Source organism: Anomalospiza imberbis, chromosome 1 (assembly GCF_031753505.1).
Source record: "Anomalospiza imberbis isolate Cuckoo-Finch-1a 21T00152 chromosome 1, ASM3175350v1, whole genome shotgun sequence".
Classification (NCBI taxonomy): domain Eukaryota; kingdom Metazoa; phylum Chordata; class Aves; order Passeriformes; family Viduidae; genus Anomalospiza; species Anomalospiza imberbis.
The window spans coordinates 36,569,211-36,581,648 of record NC_089681.1 but is presented as its reverse complement, the minus strand read 5'-3'; the positions used below and the strand labels follow the sequence as shown (position 1 = coordinate 36,581,648).

Here is a 12,438-nt window from a genome sequence, read left to right as displayed (position 1 = left end):
AGGATGCCTACTCCACTTTTGTGGAATTTTTCATGGAAAAGCTTGTAGCAAGGATGGTAGACAAATACATAATAGCAGAGAGAGAAATGCAGATGAAAACTTCGCTCCCAAATGTTTTCTTAATAATTTAATATGAATCAAGTGTATATTAAAGAACTAAGAATTTCTCTGGAGCTGGAATATAATTATCAGTATGCAGGGACAAGTAATGAAATGGGGGTGGAATATTACAAACCGTTGATGAAGAGAAGGGGTAAGCAGCAGAGAAGAGTCAGAAGGAAAGCTGGTGTAATGAAAAAAAATGTTTCTTAGAGACAGATATGGGAACAGTAAGCATGATGTGGATGAGAGAAAAAGGTAAAGGGTACTCATAAAGTAGAATTGTATGTTGGTCATGAATATAAACAAGAAATTCAGAGAGAACCCCTAAATTGCATAGAAATCATATAATCATACATTTAAGGTTGGAGGGGATGTCTGCAGATCATTTAATCCACCAGCCTCTGCATCCTGTACTTGAAGCAGGATCAACTAGAGCAGATTTCTTGGGACACTGTCCAGCCAGTTTTCTAATAGCTTCAAAGATGGGGACTCCACAACTTCTCCAGACATCCTATTCCAGTGCTTGACCACCCTCATATTACGAAGGTGTTCAGGGTTCAGATAAAGTTCCTTGTTTTAAAAATTTTTTTCCCACTGCATGTTGTCCTCCCACTAGACACCACTGAGAAGAGCTTGACTCTATCTTCTTTGGTCATTTCCTTACTTGCTGTCAGAGAAGGAAAATGAGAAGGGAACTTAGAGGGGCAACTCTTGGACTGAACACTTAATTAAACAGTGCTGAAGCCATCAGCAAAGTATTGCCTACTGAATTCAGAGTAACCAGTCTTTGTGTAGTTTTTATAGGGTCACATTAAATGCACCACACCCTTTCATTAATGTCTCTTCAAAATGCAAACATTTTAGAGAGCTCTAGAATTTGGCTAGCATCCAAAGTTAAAAAAATAAACAGAATGTTCTTTGTTGTTTCTCTTCAAAACAGCTAATTGATATTTTGATTTTCTTTTGGAAAAAATACAGTGGATAAATTATACATTGGGCAAAATCAATTTATGATACAATTCTGTTAGAATAGCTTGACTACAATGAAGTAATAAGAGGTGCATTTGACTGATAATATTTATATAGTCTCACGAGGGCCTCATGTTTTTCAAGCTGTGTAATTGGAAACCAAACAATTACTACAATAGGTCAACAACTATTCTATGAAGTGCACATCACCTCGTTAGGGAAATTATGGGTGATTTTTCCGTGCTGCCGTGTAGTGCTTTGTGAGATAAAGCAAGGTCACATCATATGAGAATATGGAAGAGCTTGTGTCGCTTTTCTTCTCTCTACAGTATTTTCATCAGAATGGTAGCACTTGAAATTTAAATGTGGTTTGGTTTGGTTTTCTTTCTTGCTAGTTCTATTTTCAAATTGTTTGAGAGGCTCTCTTGGAAATTTGGTTCCTACAGAAGCAAAATATATGGTTGACATAGTAAAAGAAGACTTTTACAAGAAAATTATTTTCAATCTCCTCTAGCTGCACATTTTCAGTCTTTCATAGATTTGTAATCTTATCCCACTCTAGCCTAAATGAAAAGAATACTTCTTCTGGGCCTAAAAGATTTTTCTTCTTTCAGTCTGCTTTACTCAAATGCTGAATAAGCTAACTCATGAGAAAATTCAGTATGTATTAGAAGACTGCCACCAGGGTTGAATATATCCATACATTTTCATTCCAAGGGAGTGTCCTCATGGTAAAGAAGTCTTTCTTTCACGCTTTTTAGACAGTCTTTAAAAACCAAGAAGGAAGTAATGATGAACTCCAGTAGTGTGAATAAGGGAATGGTAAGACAAAAGGGACGTGGTGGAATGGCTCATAATATTTATCATATTTCTACAAAAAAAAAAAAAGCCAAACATCTAAGAAGCAAAAGAAAGATAATGACCTAAATTACTCCTGTGTTCCATTATTAAATTGTAATTTCTGGCCTCTTGTTTCTGAATGGGGAATGCAAAACAGCAGATGGAAAACAAGGTTTGAAACTAGAGCAAGAAAATCTGTCTTAAGTTTAGTCCAGGTTATTAGAAAGACAACTGTTGAAAAAAAATATTACCAAAGCACTTAGTTTCTTAAAAAACAATAAAAAAAACAAAAAAACTTTACTACTTTTATTGTCTTGACGTCCTAGCAGAGTCTGCATTTTATTCTGAGAAACATGATTGCTTCATTTTTAATAAGGAGATTGAACTGTTCTTGGGAAGGTCTTAAGTAAGTTGAAATGGGGTTAGCTATGATACTTGAAGATCTCAAATAGTGTATTTTGGTCTTGCATGATGTAAATAGCATTTTTTTTTTTTTTTGCTTGTAACATAAACAGCTGTAGCTTAGAGATCAAAGGATGGCTAATGAGTAAAAAGCTGTAAAGAACATGCTATCAGTGGGAAGAGTACAGGGAATTGTTTAGTAACAAAATCAGTTATTATGTAATAGTATGTGATGAATTTATTAGTATGTTTGTTCTGTAATAAACCAGAATAATAAATAATCCAATAAAATAAATAATCCAATAAAATAATCCAAATAAACCAGAAAAATATTTATCAACACCATCCAGCCCCCAGACAGAGACTTATGTTCCTATTGGTCACGTGATGCCTAGTCCAACATACAGGATGTTTCCAAGTTTATTCTTACCAAATCACTTATCCTCTTGAGAAGCTAACTGGTTCAAAGCTGATGCTCTTTTTCCCTGGAGACACATACCAGCCAGACTAGGAAACAGGAGATTTGTGGTAAATGAGTAGCTCCCCAAAAGATAAGGAGCTACTTTGATCTTGTTGCAAGGAGTCGTGATCAAGGACAATTGAGCAAAAATTCAACTTACTCTAATGTTAATTTATATGATTTTTGTATCACAATGAAATGTAAAGATTGTTGTTTTACTATTGCTTAAACAACATATTGTGCTTACATTCCCAACATAGAATTTAAATAATGTTTGATACTTTATGTAGGAACAGGAGCGCAAAGCGTTTGCCCAACTAGAGCATAGTGTTATCAAGCCCATCTGTTTCCAGCAAGAGCTAGTACATAAAAATCCTTCTCATCTAATTTAATACACAGATGAATTTGCACTTGCCTTTCTTAACCTCTAACCATTTTTAAGTGAACAGCTAGGAAAAAACATTTCCATGCATAAAAATATGTAAGTCTTGTTTCATTGAACCATAGAAGACACCGTTCCTTGAGGCTGGAGTTAGGCTGGTCCCCCAGATCTAACATCCCCACTGCCCATTTCCTAAGCGTCTTCAGGCGAAAACTGATCTTTGCTTTCTGGTCTGTGAGTCCTCAGTGGGTCACTCTACCAAATATTGAGTGAGGAAATAACGTGGAAAAAGACTTTGTTGGGATTCTTTACATTGTAACTGTTTTCATTTGTCTTTCACAGTTTTGACTGCAGATGTGGGAAGGAGAGACCCAGAAGTCATCAAGTTATACAGAGCTTAATAAGTATCTTAAGACTATTTGATGTCTAGGGAGGGTCTGAAGTTTCATGTTGGTGGAGATGATGGTGCCCAGATCTGACTGATCCTCTTTGCCTAAGATTATTTGACCCTTCTCTGGTAGGGAACTATTCTTTCCTTCAAATTCATCAGGTATTTTATCCAACTGTTTTTGCTTCTACAAGATACTTGACTTGAGGCAAGGACGATAATGGGAGCTCACAAACTGCGGGAAGGAATTGTGGACTGCCCTGGATAAAGAGTAATTGGAGTCTATAATGTGACAGTGACAGCTGAGGAGGAATGTCAAGCAAAACCCAATTCCCACAGGCCCAGTGTTTCCAAGCAATGTCATTTGTAGCTCATTACCTGTATTCTGCTTTGCAAGCTTCTTCTGGAACTTACTAATTCTTGTATTTTTTATTCTGCTGAGAAAGAGAGAATATTTTCCCACTAATAAATGTTGGTATTTAAAAGACATAGTGAAAGCTTATTTAAACTAAATAAGCAAAAAAAGGTGGATGTAGAATAATACTGATTGTTACAAAATAGAAATCTACATGACCAGTGATTACTATTGCCAAGTTTCCACAGCAAAAGCAGGAGTTACTTCTAAGCTGTGCCAAGAAACTCTCAAATTCTGATAGATTCTGGGATTTACTATACTAAAAAGGTCCTTCCTACTTGTATTCCGCTGTGCCAGATGAATCTTGCATTAACATTCTACATTTTGCATACAAAGAACCTTGTGTTTTACTTAATCAGGGAATCGATTCAAAACTTGTTCTTTACACATGGCTGATTACCTCGATAGATTGTAAGGTATTAAATGTGTGAAATAGTCTATAAAACAGCTCCAGCCAATTAATCCTAATTTCACAACTCCAAAGAGGAGTTTCTGAAAGTACCTGTAAGTACTTAGTTAGCGACCTTTCTGATATGTGCATCCTACCTGTCAATACCATTTATTACTCCTGCTATTTAATTGCTCTTTTATTCAAATTAAATACCTTCCAGCCATTTAAAAAACTGAATTATGTTGCTTCTTCTTGCAATTGTCACACTAGTTAATTAGCTCTTGGCATGCCTGAGTGTCTGAAGAAATTGGTAAAATGATTTGTAATTGTTCACTGAAGTACAAAGAGGCACTTTAATAAAGCTGCATAAATGCAGGAGAATAGATGTGTTTTTCAACCTAATTTAGGTGAAACTTTTTATTTTATCAGCAAGAATTAGAAAAGCTCATTCATTTTATATGCAAGCTTTGTGCTCATCATCTCTGCCTGTACCTGAGCTTAGCAAGGTTATAAAACATAGTGAAAACACTGAAAATATAAAATGGGGTTTTATAGAAACAAGCTGCTAAATAAAATTTTAAAGAGTTCCTCCTGTCCAACCTCTGACATTAAATTGATTCTTAACATTAGCTTATATTGTAACTGAGATATTTGGAGGTATCTGAATATTACAGCAACTTGAGATGGGTGAAGCCCCAAGCTCCCAGCTCTGTGTCACAGCACACTTAAGGTAGCTTTAGTACTCTTCACTGGCACAAAGCAGCGCTAAAGCCAACCCAAGTAATCAGAAGAGAATTTCCCTGTAGCCTTCCTTCTGGTAGCTGTGAGACTGGAGAAATACAAAGGTATTAGACAATGCTTTTTCTTTCATCAATCTTGTTCCTTGGACTTGTGAGTGCAAAGGGGAGACCCAACAAGCTTTCAGCGAATCCCCCTGAGTGATTTTGCCCTCCTTGTTTCACAGGGGGTGACAAGGCTTTAAACAGTGTCATGTTTGCAGTGGCTGTGTCTAACTGTAAACCAATACACAAGAAAGTTAACTTAGTCAAAGAAGAGGATTATGCTGGTCTAGATGTGGGGTAGTTTAATGTGATTTTTCTCCTTTAAAGGAAATCCCAAGGCACCTCAGTTTGGAAAGGTAGTTTACTCCACCTGCTTGTTATCTCATTTTTCCTTCCCCATGCAGGATGCATGGTGTGCTCAAGGAGAAGCATAGTGTATGTACAGAGAGAGGGAAATGGATCCTGGGAAGCAGGAATTTCAAAAGTGCTGTTGTCTCATAACTTGCCTTTTAGTAAATGTTCAGTCTCCCAAGGAGTCATGTAGCTACTAATGAGGATGCCAAGTGCCTTGTTTCTGCAGAATTTAATGTACTGCAACAGTGGTGTCAGATAATTAGCTTGACAGACCAATAGATTTTCCAATAAAACTGTAAGCCTTTTTTATTGTTATTATTTAGAACAGTCATTGTAGCTTTTTGATGAAATTAAAATCAATCCAGAACTAAAGACTCAGAGTCTGTGGGCATTCTTGTAATTTTGGTCACCTTTTCTAAGAATTATCTCTGGATTGCTTCCATGATCACTGCAATTCAGGCTTCTTTGAGAAAAAATGGTACATAATTTGATCAAGAAAGGCAATATAGTGTGAAAAAATAATTTTCACAAACAGGAACCATTTCAAGTAACTTTGCAGTATTTACAGATTAAGTTTTTCAACTAACTATTGTCTTTCCCAACAAGCTAATTTTAGTCACTCCTACTCAAATTATGGCTCTTTTCTGAATAAAAATGCTGTATAAAATATAGCAAGCATGCTTTTTATTCACAGTCTCTGCTTCAAAACATAATTAAAATATTTGTTGTCGTTTTTGAGGATACTTGCTGCTGAAGCTGGACAGGAGTGCCACAGTCAAGACCTAGGATACCTCTCAAAACTCAGGTCATCCTGATCTCACTGGAGATGAAAGTCAGTTATAATAAAACCTCCATAAATTGATAAATGGCCACAAGTGATGTGTATTCCCTGTTACCTCATTAGCTGTTAGACTTTACCCGTGTGGCATAGGAAGAATATTTTGCATTAGGAGAAGCATGAATTGCTTTCCAGGAGGCATGTTTGTACTGCTCAGGTCGGGCTCCATGGTCACGCTGGATGGATGTGCAGGATAGGTGTGGGTGTGGTGCCTTGGTAGGAAGTTGTGTGCGACAGTGAGCTGGGGAGCTTAAACCAGATCACATTGTTAGTTCTGCACAAAATAATTGTCAGTTGCCTAGAATTTTAACTGGATATTTGTTAAACAAAAGAAATTCCGTGAAGTTTTCAGCCAGCTAGATTTAAGATACAAATTGAGCATGGCAAGGAACTGTGAAAGGAAACATGGACAAATCACTGCACGGTCAGTGAAAATGCAGATGTTTCTTCAGGCCTCCTCTTGTTGCTGCTGAAGGGAGCAGGGGCATCATGGTGAAATGTCCCATTAATATGTCTGGCTTAAAAAAAAAAAAAAAAAAAAAAACCACCAAAAAACCAAACCAGTAGGTGCTTTTATTTGAATTACATGGCCCAGGACAGTTTTACCTCTGCTTTTCTTCCTAGAATTCCTTCTAGTGTGAATTGCATTTCAAAAGCATGCCTGTGAATTTGTGGTGACCTGCAGAGTGGAATGGCAAGGTGGACGATTATCCGGAGGGGACATGAGCCTCCTTCCATGGACAGGCTTTCTCTGCAGGTGGTGGGGGCTTTGCCTTACTAGATAAAGTAGAAAGTCTCAAACTTAATCCTTTCCTTACTCTGTCTCATCTTTCTTTTTTGCTTTCTCCATGATTACACGTTATGTGCCTTTTTTTTCCTGTGCAGTCTAACAGGATCACAGACACTTTAAAATGGAATGCAGCACTGCTATGTGAGACAAAGGAGAACACTCTGATGGAAGGATGAAATGACATGTGCTTAGGCTAACAGTGCAGAGACAGCTTTGATTGAAGTGAAGCACAGGAAAGGCATAAGAGCAATCACAGGGAACTATTACAGATCTCTGAGGGCAGAATAAAAAGGCAGACTAGGAAATGTTTATGCAGATAGAGGCAGAGGCTTTTGGAAAGGCTAAGGACACTAAGCACAGAGGACATGTTCTTCATCTCTCCTTTGAGTCAAAATTGTAGTGTTCCCTGTAAGATTTCAGTGGAAACAATTTCAGAAAGGATTTTTGTGAGCTGTGTGAAATCTTTAAAATGCTTCTGATAGACATGAGTTAGATGATGTATTATCACTGCATTAATGGATTCAGAAATTTGTTAGCAAGGGTGATGCGTAAGACAAAACCCAGTACAAACACTTCTTCAGCTGGGCATAAGTGGAGCAGTGTTGGGGTATAACCATGGCAGCTGCTTTTGCTGGATGCAGCTGGTTCATCAGGCTGCCCCATCTGCAGCTCCTCAGATATTGCAGTACCTTTCACAGGCTGGGGAAACTTGGAGTCCAAAGCCTCCTCCTTTAGGTGAGCCCACAACACCACTAAGGCAGCGGAACTCTTGTGGAACTCCATCTGCACAATTTACTTCTGCTCAGAATTCGCCACCTTTACTAAATGTCTGGTGAGCAGCTTCTGAAGTAGTTAATATGCTTCACACACAAGGGATGGTGTGACTGCAGTGAGTCCGTGAAGAAGAGAAATAAATGTAAAAAGTCTGAGGCATCGGTCTGTTCAGAAAGAATGTTTGTGAAAGAAGTAAAAGGTGGAAGGGAAATCAGGCTTGCTGAAGCTTCTGCATGTGTTTTCAATAATACAGAATGAACTGTTGTATTTGGCAGGGAGCCATGGAAATCAGAGGGTATAATCTTATAACTAGAAAATTAGGAACTATAAAATGCTCTAAGTGTACAAGAGGGAATAAACATATGTACTAAATTACTTTTCAAATGAGGAGAGCTACCAAGACAGCTGTTAGGCAAAGGGTGAGAATGAGAAGAAAAAGGTAAACTAAATTAATTTTTATATTTCCTGCAGAATTTTTGAAACCAGGCTCTTCTGAGTGTTTAGGAAACTTTTGGGGAAAGAAACCAAAACAAACCAACATTTATCAGTGGCTTGCGTGGCTTAAAAAAAGTAAGCTCTCTTTCACTGCAGTTTCTGTTGAGCCTGTGCAAAGGGTTTTGAGTTTAAGGAGATACAGATAAAGTGTTTATTTTCCATCTCACTGTATTTAACTGAGGTGAGACACAGCATGAGTTCAGAAGGTGTAGTTATGTAGTTATGTGGGTGTCTTTTATGGGAGAGGGTGTTGGGACCAAGGGAATTAACCTTTCTTGTAATGGCTGGATAATAAGGAGATACTTCCAGAAAATGAGTTTGGAATGCATACTGTAGTCTGATGAATAAAAGCTAAGGGAATTTTGTGTGATGCCGATATTTCTGAGTCTTGTACTTCTCCGATTGACTCCTTTTGCAGCGGCTCATGGCAGAATGCAGAAGAAAAGCTAAGTCAGACTGGCAAGTCAGACTTAAGTGTGTCATGGGGTTAATTCCACAGAAGTCTCTGATTATTTGCAGAAAACAAGATATAAACAATGTGTAAAATAGGAAACTGAGCTACTTTGAGGATGTGTGTTAATTCAAGTACTGGATGAAATAGCCTGGAGTACAGGCATTGTGTTTCTGCCTTTCCTCTTTCACACAGACGCCTCAGTTAACTGTTTCTGTCTGCGTGATGGTAGTCAAATAGATAAAAATCTGCTATTTTTGATGAGAAATTAATCAGAGGAATGTTATTGACCACAATTTGACTAAAGCAATATGAGCTTCTCAGAACCAAATAGAACACTATTTTGAAATTATAATTGGAAGAATTATCTAAAACAATTACAATATATGGGATCACCTTTACTTCTTTCTACTGGGAGAGATTCTTGCAAAGTGTGTTAACTTTTATATTAAGCCTTCTTAGATTTGGAATGAAATGGTAAAGATACTTTATGCAAATTTCTCTGAAATGAGGCTGTTTCCACCTCATCTTGATAAATAAAGGCAGAGAAAGGTTTGCATTACTTGCTTCTTTCATTTTACAGTTTCAGGTCTAGTGGCTTGTCTCAGTTCCCCAGTTCAAGCAGCAATTCCCCTTTTTGTGGTGCTTGTGAGAGCTGAAGCAATGTTTTAAGCTTGAAAATACTTGCTGAGTGTATTGTGCTGACCTCAGTATATATCTTGGTGAATAAAATTCCTTGTGAGTTGCAGTTTGTGTGATCAAGTCTTATATGTAAATAAAGGCAAAGAAGAAAATTTGAGTCCATTTGTACTCTACATGTGGTTAAGCATCTGAATAAATGTTGTCTATATCAAGCCTAGATTGTCCAAATATGTTGGACGTCTTTCTATCATATGTTTATAGTTAAATAGATATATTTGCAACGTAAGGTAGTTTTTAAGCTAAGTTCTGTAAAAGCATATGATAACTATTATCACAAATACAAATACTGATTTTGGTGGAAAGCAAGTTATGCTTCTTAAATATTGTTTAATACTGGGAATTCCAAAAGCATCTCTTGATGATTAACTCAATAATGATGCTGCTGTTAAGCTGTCTTAATGTTGCAACTTGGAATCTTGTCCTCTGGTTTTGATGACTGGTTCTGTGCTACACCCATCAGCTTCACCCAAGCATTTTATAGTCTTTCATCACCTACTTCAAATTATATATGGAGTAGGAGGGAGAAAGGAAGGTAGTGAATCAGAGAGAGTTGGTGTCCGGCAGAAAAGAACTTTTCTGTCGGGGTTTTAACAGGGTGGAGTAAGCAGTTAAAGAGTGACTTACTAGCTGGAAAAGCACACTCCTCTTTTGACTAATGGCCTATGATCTGCCTTCATCATTTCTCACCAGCTTTGTTGCAGTCATGTGAAAGTGAGAAGTTCGGGAATGCTGTTGTTAATTCAGACTGAAAACTCACAAAGGACTATTTACCCAGGTGTCATGAGCTGGGACCACAGTCTGGTCTTTTCTATTTCATGCTAGCAATTCAGATGATAAGCTCAAGAACTGATTTTATTTAAATTGAAGACAAAATTTGAGCTGTACTAAAGATCTGAATTTGGAGCACAAGGTGATTATAGAACTTTTCTGAGGTGTTTGCTACAGCAACAATATTAATAATCACAGTACTGTAGCAGGGAATCATATTTTTATCTAAATGTGTGGATCACTAGAGTTTTAATCTGCATAAATACAAATAGTCTATAGTATTTTAACAATATAGTATTTCTTTAAAGCTGTGTAAAAATATCCTAAGAAAACTTATGGCAACACTTGTTTTTTTTTCTCCATGTTTTTAAAACATTTTAAAATAAAAAATAATCTTAATAATGTTACTTATATTATTTTTATATTTTATATTATTTTTATATTTTTTACTGGTTTTATATTTTTTTTACTGATTTTAAGAAAATCTATCAAAGTACCAAATTTAGCAGAACATATTTTGCATTTGCGCATGTGTCTTTTTGCTTTAAAATGTTTTTCTGTGCAAATTCTATCAGGTTCAAAATGTGCGTTATGTGACCTCTCTGACCAGTTACAATATAACTCAACTATGAATAATAACTAGGAAGTATTAGTGAATAATAACTAGGAAGTATTAGTATGTGCTTTTTTTTATCCCTTTAGACATTTAAAAATGGCATAATCATTGAATACATTTAAAAGACAGGAAGTCTCCTGGTACAGGTACCTTAGACAATAGACAGATTAAACTTCTATACCAGAATAATCACTAGGAATTATTTTTCTCATTCTTCTCATCGTACAGTGTTGCTGATAGAATTTTCTTTTGCATAAAACATACTCCTACTCTCTTTATATATTATAGCAGTTAGCTTAGATCTCTTGAAAGAAATAAAAATACTTATTTATATTGTGACTTTTGAACAAGCACAAATAAGCTCCATAAACCAGATATGCTCCCTTTGATGAATTGCAATGTGAGTAGAAGTACAGAAAATGTTGGTTTAGCTCAGTTCAGAAGCTTGTACTCTTATATGCCAGGAGCAGCAATAGGGGAATTCTGCTATAAAGATTTAGGTATAAAAAACTACAATTAAAAAATAATTGAGGCCTTCCTAAACAGACAGGGAGTATTTTACTGATACAACAATTGAAAGTAGGGCAAAAGAGGAACTTAATGAAAAACACAGAAAATTAAGTATGAAATAATGAAATTTTGCAGTGAAGGAGAAGAGAAAGAACATTTTGTTGGATTCTACTATTCCAGCTAAAGACCTCCCTATATGGTCAGAAATGGTCAGAAATATAATCTCTACTGTATGTTACAGGATTTTCAGCAAAAGATGGCCAAAGAAATGAGAATGTAGCATAGAGGCAGAACACAGCACCAACAGAGGAAGTTAAAATAAATGTTTATAGTCCCAAGGCACTATCTTGAGGCTTTTGGTGTGTTGTGTTCTGTGGTGTTCATCACAGGTCAGCTTCAGAAGGAGTCAGACATATCCATTCTGAGTGAATTAATGAATTAATAGTTGAGCTGATAAAGAGAAAAATCAGACTTTTTAAGGTGGTTTGCAGAACAAAATCTAATATTCTTCACTGCAGTTTTAAACCAGTGCCTAATCCAAGAAATAATTCTTAGGTATTCTACAGTGATAAAATTAAGCTGTAGTTGAAGCAGAAAATACCAGCTCATCTTGATTGCAGGAAGCGATCACAAAGGCATGGAATCAGCCTAATCAGCACCTACAGCCTCTGAAATATTTTTTCCCCTGGACATTTATTTAACCCCTTACTCCTAGGCAGGAACTGCTCAGAGATCACAGGGCTGCAGCAGTGGTACACGCTGTTTTGTGCGCAGCATCTGGCTCCTGGAGTAACCTGGCAGCTGCTTCCCTCCTTCTCCACATCACCCTCCCTGCGGCTTTCCTCTTTATTCCTGCCCGTGTCTGGCAGCCAGCACAGCGTGCTCACGCTGTGCACATCTGGCGTGGAGCAGATCCCTTCCCCTCATCAGGCTGGCACAGCTGCTGCTTCTAAATGGGACCTGGCCAGGCAACTGCTCCTAATGATTCCCCTGACAGCTTTTTTCCACT

General features: G+C 37.0%; 1 protein-coding gene across 3 annotated transcripts in view; it reads left to right on the top strand.

Moving 5' to 3' along the window:
* NKAIN3 (sodium/potassium transporting ATPase interacting 3) overlaps window positions 1–12,438 on the top strand; it is a 337,279-nt gene that overhangs the window by 109,961 nt on the left and 214,880 nt on the right. The gene's annotated exons all lie outside the window — the stretch shown is intronic.